Consider the following 10,907-nt stretch of genomic DNA (forward strand, 5'->3'; position numbering starts at 1 on the left):
GCAGCAGGTATTGCAGCAGTTTCTGCGGAGCGCGTCAGGTGGTCAACACAGACGACGATCCATCGATTGTTACTGCTCGATCGTGGAAACGGACCGAGAAGATCGACACCAACTGTCTCGAAGGGAGAGTTAGGAGGTGGCACAGGATGGAGAAGTCCTGGCGGTGTAGCCGTGGGACGCTTGTGTCGTTGGCATTGTTCGCATCCAGCAACGTATTTTTCCGTGTCGTGTCGCATCTTGGGCCAATAGAACCTTTGCTGGATTCGTTGAAGCGTTCTGGCGAAGCCCATGTGGCCGCAGGTTGAGTCGTCGTGTAAGGACTGAAAGACGTGAGCCCGTAAAGTGCGTGGAACAACTAGAAGCAGACGGGCGCCTTGTCCGGAATAATTCTTCTTGTAAAGGACGCCTTCATGAACCACGAAACAGCTTGGGTTTGCGTGTTCATTCGCGGAGGCGAACAGAGAATCTAGGGAGCGGTCCTCGTGTTGGGCTGTCCGGAATGTCGCGAGGTCAGGGAACTCGGAGGTAATAGCGTCGATATACTGGTCGAAGTTGTCAGCGTCGCACTCAGTCGTCGGTGGAGGAAAGCGCGATAGGCAGTCGGCGTCTGCGTGCCGGTTACCGCTCTTGTAGCGTACAGTGAAGTCGAACTCCTGTAAGCGCAAAGCCCATCGCGCCAGTCGTCCAGATGGGTCTCAGAGGCCTACCAACCAGCATAGAGAATGATGGTCGGTGATTACCGAGAAGCGACGGCCGTAGATGTATGGGCGAAACTTGTGCACGGCGAAAACGACGGCGAGGCACTCCTGTTCTGTGACTGTGTAATTTCGCTCTGCCTTGCTCAACGAACGACTCGCATAAGCTACCACGTGTTCAGCATTGTCATGGCGTTGAACGAGCACAGCACCAAGGCCGATTCCACTGGCATCTGTGTGAATTTCCGTTTCAGCAGAAGGATCGAAATGGCGTAGTACCGGTCCTGAAGTCAGTATGAACCAAAGCTGCTCAAAGGCTGCTTCGCAATTCGGTGTCCAGTGGAAAGGGACGTCCTTTTGCAGCAAGTCAGTCAGTGGTTGTGCTTTATCAGCAAAATTCGGGACAAAGCGGCGAAAGTAAGAACACAGGCCCAGGAAGCTTCGCAGCTCCCTGAGGGACTGCGGCTGCTTGAAGTTGCTGACAGCGGCGACTTTCTGCGGATCCGGTCTCACGCCATTTTTATCCACCAGGTGTCCCAGAACCAAGGTTTCACGTTCTCCAAAGCGACATTTTTTTGAGTTCAGTGTAAGCGCAGCTTCCTCCAGACAGGTTAGAACGAGGTCAAGGCGATGATTATGTTCTTCAAATGTTCGGCCAAAAATCACCACATCATCCAGGTAACACAGGCAGATTTCCCATTTGAGGCCGCGCAAAACGGTGTCCATATATCTTTCAAATGTGGCGGGGGCATTGCACAAGCCGAATGGCATAACATTAAATTCAAACAGACCGTCGGGTGTAACAAAAGCCGTCTTTTCTTTGTCATCCGGATCCATGGGAATCTGCCAATACCCGGATCGCAAGTCCACCGATGAAAAATAGGACGCTGAATGCAGGCAGTCGATGACATCATCGATGCGTGGAAGCGGGTACACGTCCTTCTTGGTTATAGAGTTGAGACGTCGGTAGTCAACGCAGAACCTCGTGGACCCATCTTTTTTCTTGACCAAGATAACAGGCGCGGCCCAGGGACTTGACGATTCTTGGATTACGCCGGAGGTTAGCATCTCGCTGACTTGCTGTGAAATTACCTTGCGCTCTGACGCAGAAACTTGATAAGGCTTCTGTCGAAGGGGGTGCGCAGATCCGGTGTCGATCTTGTGACGAGTGCGTGTGCTGGGCGCCTCAGGTCTACGCGACTTCTGTGCAAAATCAAATACTTTAGCGTGTCTGGCCAGCAGTGTAACCAACACGTTGCGCTTATGCAAGGGAATAGACTTGCTAACCATTTTATAAAGTTCGTTTTCCGTGCCGGAGACATCAGCATAGTCTGAATTTGCCGCACTGCTGAGAGCTCCTATGCAGATACTGCACTGCCTTTCAAACATGGCAAGGCGCATTCCCTCTGGTAGTACAACAGACTCAGACGAGCAGTTCACTATCCATAATTTAGCTTTTCCCTCGGTAAGAGACACAACGCAGCGCGGCAGAAACACGTTTTTCTTCACGCAAGGTAAAGGCAGCGGCTCAATCACAATGTCAGGAGAACTGAAACTCGAGTCGGCATTCGAAGCAGCAACGAGCACGCTGGCCGTAGACCATGCCGGTAGAATAGCGTCTTTAACTACAACGAGGTTGTCGTCTCTGCTACGCTGAGGCTGCTGGGCGAGGGCAGACAACAGAACCTCGCCTGCCCCGCAGTCCACAGTCGCACGGCACTCTTGCAAGAAGTCAATTCCAAGGATAACGTCATGCGTGGAATGAGCGAGCACTGCGAATTCTGCCTTGAACGCCTTGCCAGCAACACAGACTGACACAGTGCACACACCTACTGGACACAAAGCCGTGCCGCTCACTGCTCGAAAGGTAGCAGATTTATCCCAATAAAACATAACCTTGCGGCCAAGTCTTTCCTTGAAAACTAAACTCATTACAGAAACAGTTGAACCGGTGTCTACCAGAGCCATCGTGGGAATATCGTCAATGAGTACGTGAACCTTGTTATGAAGCATTGAAACTAAAGGAGGCATACTTGTGTGCAAAGCGGTACGTCCAGCGACCTCGCCTCCATCGGCCGCGCCGGCTAGTTTCCCGGTGGCGGAGATGAAAGCCGCGGCCGGGGTCGGGGGGATGGTGACCGTCGCTGGCGCGTAGTAGGTGGAGTCAAGCTCCTCACAGAGGCAGGCGAGTCGCTGCGGATGTTCGGCCGGTACCCGTGCTTCTGGGCAGTTGAATCCGAAGGCCAGTAGGTGTAATCCGGCTGTTGGCTTCGCCGTGGAAGCATCGCTGGTCGGTCAGAAAACGTCGTGCGTGGGCGACGTCGCGATGGGCAAAACCGTGCGATATGTCCGCGAACGCCGCACTGGTAGCACACGGGGCGTTCCCGAGGCACACTGAATGCTGCGGCGTGATGAGGATACTCAGGGAACTGTTGCCACTCGGACACAAACGAAGGTGGTTGGCTGTCGTAGTTATAACTGCTGCGGGGCGCATAAGACGACTCGACGTAAGTAGGCGTTGGTGGCGGAGCCCTCAGCCGTGGACTGCGGCTGGAGTAGCTGCGCTCGTCGAAACTCGCAGCATTGATGCTTGCGGACGGTGCACTACACTGCGGGTCTCCAGCTTGCATGGAAGCAGAGAGATGGCGACGCAGTTCCTCCCGTACAATCTGACGAATGGTGGAGGAAAGGTCGGCAGGCAGGGAATTTTGGCAGACATCGACGGTGGCAACAGTCGTGACGTTGGCCAGACGTCCGAACTTCGATGTGATGCGACGACTTTTAAGGGCCTCGAAGGTTCGGCAGTGGTTAATCACGTCGGCCACACGTTCCAGTCTCTCCTTGCCAATGAGGAAGTGGTAGACGTCATCGGCGATGTCCTTTAGTATATGGCCCACTTTGTCTTCTTCCGTCATGTGGGCATCCACCGACTTGCACAACTTCAGGATCTCTTCAATGTAGGTTCTGCATGTCTCACCGGTGACTTGAGCCCTCTGCGACAACGTCTGCTCGGCGCGTTTCTTCTTCGTTGCTGGGCCTCCAAAGCATTTCTTAATCTCCTCTACAAAGTGGTCCCAGGATGTCAAAGTGTCTTCGTGGTTCTCAAACCAGACCAGCGCCGTGAAATCTAGGAAGAGCCCCACGTGAGACAGTTGGCTAGCCGCATTCCAACCATTCAATCGGCTCACCCGCTGATAGTGGCTTAGCCATTCGTCCACGTCATCGCCGGGTTTCCCTGTGAAGGTCCGCGGCTCCCTGTAGTGGTAGGGCGACGTCCTTGCGGATGGTTGCTGGTTGTCTCCGTCAGAGCTCATTTCTTGAGGTAGTGGTTAGAGTCACTGTATATGCTACCTTTAGGTAGCAGAGTAACGCATAGGTCCGGCTAGCAACCACAGCTATGCGGTGAAGTCGCACTTCGTTTTTGCAGGCGACATGCCTACTGTGTCGCCGATTAACGTGTCTGGCGTGTCGAAGACCGGCGATAAACACTGGCTGTCGATGGCTAGTGTTAATTCAGTTCGCTGCAGCGGCGGCGTCGAGAAATAAAAAAAAATTGGCCCAAGCGGCAGCTTCTCCGCAATGCATGGTTGCTAGCGGCGTTGGAAGACAGATGCGCAACTCTGCTACCTAAAGGTAGCATATACAGTAACTCTAGTAGTGGTGCCAAGCCAGCGCCCTCTAGAATATTTTCAGGCCTGCTCACTACTCCGGGCATGGCCTCTGACGTCAGTCATTCTTGACCCTCGTCTCCTGCTGAGGAGACGTGCGCATGCATGCTCACGCCGTTCGAGAGAGCAGGATTGCTAAGCCTGACGAAGCCTGCCGTGGTATACTGGTGTTTCTTTTGGCGTCTGCTTGAAGACCGTGGTCTGCGTTTGTGAAGTGCTGCGTGGTGATGTGATGTGCTTCGTTCACGGAATGTTGTACACCTGCAAGCTCTCCCAATGGAGCAGTGCTGTGGACCCAAGTGTCGCCGATATTGGCCATGTACCGAAGGTTCCAGTGGTTTCATTCTCCCAAGGCGACCAAAAAGAGAAATGAGAGCGTGCCGATCATCGGGATGACATCGATATGCATTCTCTCCGTGATTCAAAGGTATGTGTAGTCTATGCTACTTGCTTTTCAGATGTTTTAAAGGCACCACCTCTAGCACGTTCAGTTATTTCGATAAAATAATGCCGTGTGCACTTCTGACTTGGTAGCGTAAGCCTTTACATAAGGCACATTTAGCTAAGCGTCGCAGACGCTCACCCCCGCGATGATGTAGCGTCTCTTGAGAGTGCATAGATTTCCCGTTTTTGACGAGCGCGTCTTGCCGAGACGCGGTGAGCTTGGCTGCAAAACCACGGCGAAACGAAGTAGACGCACCTTCATGCTCCAATCAAGCGACTTCACAAGCGGTGCGAGAGATGCGTTTTACGTTCCGCTGCTCGCACCCCGAACTCATAAAAATTGAGCAATAAACGCGCGTGGCAGTATATTCTCAGAACAGGCGTTTCTTTGCTTCAGGGTCGGTAAACATTTCGCTATTTGCGCGTAGCACTACGGGCTTCTATTGACTGAGAAAAGCTAAGGAGTGTCGGTGCGTGGCGTCGTGCATCTGTTTTGTATACATAGTATTTCTGACCGGTGCTCCGACCACTTTCTGCGGTATTATAATTATGCGCCAGTCTTGCCAGCACCTTCGCCTAATTTGTTTCCTTGAAATGTGTATTGCTGCAAGTCAGCCGAATTGGGATGCCTGTAGACACCTCACAGAATTTGTTGTTTTGTAACTGAGCAAATAAGTATCACAGTGGAGCGGAAAGCCTGTGATAAACCGCTTTCTTAAATGGTTTTCAGGTGTGTGAGCTCAATTTCAAGCCAGAACACTTAAGGACGACTGCCAAGTACACCGATCCAAGAACCGGCAGGACAGTAGCTCCTATGGGGGCTACTCGGCTGACTCTGGACCTCTGGACGCAGTGCCGACAATTTTTCTCAGTTTACTAAATAAATAGGAACAGTTTCTGCGCATCTTATGGACAATGGGACGTGTGTGCGTGTGTGTGTGTGTAAATAAAGAATGAAGTATGAATCAAACTTGCCTTATTTATTTCGTCACTTTTCGGGGCCATCAACCTTCGCATTGATAAATCGGTCACATTTTCGATAGCGCACAATCTTTTCTTATTTTTAAGTGCGATAATAAGTCGCTTACAGACCAATCACCAAAGACTCTAAAGCGTAACACATTCCTTAAGCCAGCGCCAATCCCTACGCAAAAGGCAAAATAAAGCTGTTGCGCATGTAAAACTAGCCGCAAACGCTTTATCATTTCATAGGAGACGATAGTGGCAATGGCTTCACTGTCTCCCGCGCGTTCGCTCGCTCGGTCAAGACGCGTGACGTCACGGCGGCAGTGAGCAGGCCTTAATTTTTTTTCTAGGTGGCATTGGCCAAGCCCGCTAGTCGACGGCTGCGGCGAAGCTCGTATTGTTGCGGTTCCGTCGTTAGGGGACGGTGTCTCTCCGGTATCACTTGGTAGTAGCTGGCTTACCCCGCACCTCCACCGCAATTGTGACGATGGAAAGCGTTTATTTACAAGATGCAGAGGTGTAGCTCGGCCAAGAGTCAACGACGTCGCTCGCGAGCCAGTCCAGCCTCGTTCTCCTCTTCGTCGAATCTTCGCTCGCGCGTTTCAATATATATATATATATAATATATATTATATATATATATATTATATATATATATATATATATATATATATATATATATATAATATATATATATATATATATATATACGGCTGATGTAGTCGGAGATGCTTGCCCCCCTCCCCCCAATCGCGAACAAGTTGGTACGCTACTGAGTACAAGTGAATATAAATGTGTCTATGAGTGTAATAGTGAGTGAACCCGAGTGAGCACCTACGAGTGTGAGTGGACGTATGATCGTGAGTGGCTATGAGTGAAAACTGAATGTGAAAATGAGTGAGTGTCCATAAGTGTGAGTAGGCGTGAGTAATAACGTGGATGAGTTCCCGAGTGTGAGTAGACATGGGCATAAAATGAGAACCTATGAGTGCAAGTACAGTGCGCATGGACATTAGTGTGCACTTATGAGTTTGAATAAAGTTGTTTTTGAGCTGGAGTAAAAAAAATCACCATCTCACGCTAAAGGGGACCACGAGGCGATGCGAAGCCGGAACACTTGCACGATCGCATTCCGTTGGCGTTCGTTGGGCATGCTACCGACCTCGGTCAGATTGTTATCGAACCAAAGTCGGTCGCACACGTTGCAGCTGTGCCCGAAGCTCCGGTCGAGGAATTCGCGCTGGAACCGGGCGTCGGCATCGTCGAAGCCCGGGCGTTGAAGTTGTCTAGCGAGGCGTTCTGCAGGGGCGTTAGACTCGCGTCGTCTGTCCGCAGCCGACGCATTGGCTCGATGCTGACGTTTGCCTTGGACGTCGGCGTTTCCTACGGCGGCGTTTGCCTGCCGACGCTGCCGTTGCGTTTCGGCATGTCGCAGCGTGTCCCGCGTTTCATCGTAGCAGTTTCCCGCCGACTTTGCCGTTTGAGCTGAGCTTCCGTAGCCCGGAGCTCGGGGTCCGCTTGCCGACGTTTACGTTGCGCTTCGGCGCCTCGAGCCTTCCGCTGCTCCACCCGCTGCTCCGCGATCTCGGCAGGCCTTAAGGTATTACTGAAACTGACGCTGATGCTGACGTTGGAACTCATGACACCGGCGCAGTGACTGAGCGTGTGTACTACCTAACGCGAGCCTTTTATCTAAAGGAAGAGAGGGAGTGGAGAGCGGTAAGGGGAGAGGGAAAAGGGGGAGAGGGGTGTGGTGAGGGGGAGTGGAGAGGAGGTGTGTGGAGAGGGTTTGCGCATGCGCAGTAAAGGTAGTCACGCCGCACGCCGTTTGAGCTCCGCCATAAGATGCTTCGCATCTAAAAAATTGGCCGCGTATCTGCGTGCTTCGCCGCAAATGTCGTCTAAAGACGATAGAAGAGGCCCTGCGTGAGATATGGATACCATCTTGCAATACGTCGGGAACATGAGTGCTGTGTTGCGGGCTGGTAGTCCTGGCGCAGCAGGAGGCAAAGACCGGCGGTGACCAACGCGACCGGCGGGGACGCCAGCCAGCCCGAACACACGGTTTGGCGCGAAGCGCTGAAGCAGAAGAAACGTCCGCACTCAACGAGTACTCTCCACACACTCTTTTATTTACACGTCGCCTGGGTAAAACAGGAGTGCCAGAGCGACGCCCCATGACATTCGTACAGTGCAATGCAGAACCGGAACCGAAACACAACAATGAGCTCGTGCAGAGGGCACGGAGGAAGGCAAGTTTCAGCGCAGCTTAAGAAACTAGGGTCTTTAGAATTACGTATGTATGGATTTTCTAATAAAGGAACACACCACCTAATACTTACCTTGTGATGTTGCGCCTCAGATATGCGTGATATTTACTTTTTGATCGACAACGTTCACAAGTATGAACAGCCGTACCAGTTCATGATGGCTGGCCCTTGGGCAAGTGGTTCAACTTTGGCCGAGTGGCTGAATCGAGTGACGTGCCGACAAACAGAAAAACAGACAGACCAAAATTTCTCCGTTTAAGTATCCCAAGAAAGACTATCGTCTTTAAAAAGTCACAGTTCTGCCGCAAGGGCGAAGCAATGAATGCGATAGCAAGAAAAGCGGCCCGTGATGGACGCGCTGCTACGCTGCATAAACATCTGCCCCCCGGCAGCAACTATACTCGCGGACATTTCTTGGGAATGAAGCGAAGGCTTCATTCCCAAGAAATGCACGTGCACAATGCACGTATCCTACGGTAGGATACGTGCACATTAGCGGTACGATACGTGCACAGTGCACGTATCCTACCGCTAATGAATGTAGTCCCATAATTGGGTTCGTATTTTCTGCGTGAGATATATAAAACAATCCTTCATTTTCTACATGTAGCTTTTTGAGACGGAACGCAGCGTTCACAAGCGAGATATATGTATTTATTTTACTTTATACGTTGTTATTTGCGTTTTTGCGTGCGTGAAAAAGTCGCGCCTTTTACCCGTACCTTAGACGCTGAGCAGCGTTTGCGTCGAAATAGCGAGTTTTAGTATAGCGGAAAACAGCAAACGCAAGGATTTAGCGTTAGCGTTAGCGTTGCGTGCTCCTAACTGCGCATGAGCAGAACGTAAACGTAGCCCGAGCTCTTACGTACGAACGCTATTTCTGGAATATAGCGTTCAACGCTAACGCACGCAAGAGATCCCGTACGTAAGGCAAGATGGCGGTGCCTGTTGAAGCGAGAGCCGTCCACTTCGAATCTTTGTAGCCGTCGTCCTGCATATTAAACCTATTCATTCCCTAATAAAGTTCGTGTTCGATTTAGATTTGAGTAATGAGGCTTCGCCAACCGTGTACCGCCGATAAAATAGCTCCGTTTTTGAGATACAAAGTAAATTTGCGCTGCAGAAGGCTTAGTAAGATTTGTTTGCAAGGTTCGCTCATGTTTTCTGTAGCAGCGCAGAGATGGCGACGCTGTCTTTAGTCGCCTCTTTTCCAAGATACGGCCACAAGTCAAGCAGATACATGTCAGGCGTCGTTTCCCTTCATGCCTTTCGCGGCAGTGCATGAATGTGACGCGTGATGCGTCCCAGCTTAAAAAGGCCAAGTAATAGGGGTCTTGACGAGTTCTCGAACGCGGCATGTCGACAGAAACCAGTGTGTCAGAACTCAACAGTTCTGCAAACGCAACATGGAGACGCAACAATGGTGACTTTGGATCAGCTCGACTTGGTGGCGCTTTTGTGGATCCTACAGTGCATTGAGTGTTTTTATGTCTAGATGGCGCCGTATGTGCTTGCGTTAGCGTTAGCGGGAATGCCTTCCGCTGTACTAAAAGACCACCAGTTGGCACGCAGCGCGTTCTGTTTTAGCGTTAGCGTTGAGACGCACGCTAACGCTAACGTAAGCGTTTCCCGCTATACTAAAAACTCGCTAATGCAACGCTAGCCATCACTTTCCATGGCGTTACGAGACGCGCGCCAAACCGGACTACTTCGCGTAGCAGTATATGTGCAGACGCTCCACCCCGTAGCTTTCCCTTCATTGCCAAGAAAAGCTGTCCGCGAGTATACCGCGCGAGCAGACAGTGGAAGGGCAAGGTTCTCCTCGCGCAAATATTAGAAGAAGCGAGCGAGCTTTCATGTGCGCGCCGACGGAGGCACAGAGGCGCGCACATGAAGGCTTCCTACGCCCGTTGCGCTCCTCGCAGGTAATGAAGAAATGCTTATAGGCGCCTGCCGTCTCTGAGTCCTGCCAGCGGTAAAGGGTGTGTATATAACGCTGACTATTAGCTCCCTCAAGGATCTGCTCTCTGTGGCGCAATGGCTAGCGCCACGCGCTGCGGAGGGGGAGGTTGCTGGTTCGATTCCGCGCTTCGGAAGCATTTTTCTGAATAATTTTTCTTTGGGACTTTTATATATATACACATACTTATACATATGCATGATGTATATGGTGCATGATGGTGGCGACAGGGACGGCAAAAACCTGCCGAGACTGTCCATATATTTGCTATTGCAATAAAAACTCGGAGGCCGCTTGAGGTTCGCCTTCAAGAGTTGAACGCAACAGCATAATCGGGCCCCGTGCGCGTCGCCTTCTCAAGTGCTAGCCTGGTTTCGGTTCTCGGTGGATGTCTAAACCGTGTCGCAAGGAAACGAACGTCTGTGCGCGTAGCATTGACCGTTTCAAGCTATCTTAGAATTACTACTGCAAATACACTTGGTAAGTGACGACTACACCATAATTCTTCCGTTTGTGAATCATGAAGGGCCCACTACGCGTCCGTAAGACAACACGCGAACCTAGGCAGCCGCTCACTTGGTAGATGCTTTTGCAGGTGATGGTGATTACATATGTCTGAGCGCTTTGTAATGGCTGGGCCTTTAAAACACCCGCTCGTTGCCCAATTCACATGTTTTAAAGGGACACCAGAGGCAAATAGCAATTCATGTCAGATTGAAAGGTCAGTGTTTGAGAACGTCTAAAACGTCAATATTATCAGCAGCAGTGCCGTACTAATCGAAAAATTAAGGTAAATGTAAGACGAAATATGCGCCCCCAGTGGGAATTTTGGAATGAGCCCGATGACGTCAAGAGTCCCGACTCCCTGAGTACAAATCACTAGTACTTGAACTACTTATGATAA

This window comes from Rhipicephalus sanguineus, chromosome 6 (assembly GCF_013339695.2).
Source record: "Rhipicephalus sanguineus isolate Rsan-2018 chromosome 6, BIME_Rsan_1.4, whole genome shotgun sequence".
Taxonomy (NCBI): domain Eukaryota; kingdom Metazoa; phylum Arthropoda; class Arachnida; order Ixodida; family Ixodidae; genus Rhipicephalus; species Rhipicephalus sanguineus.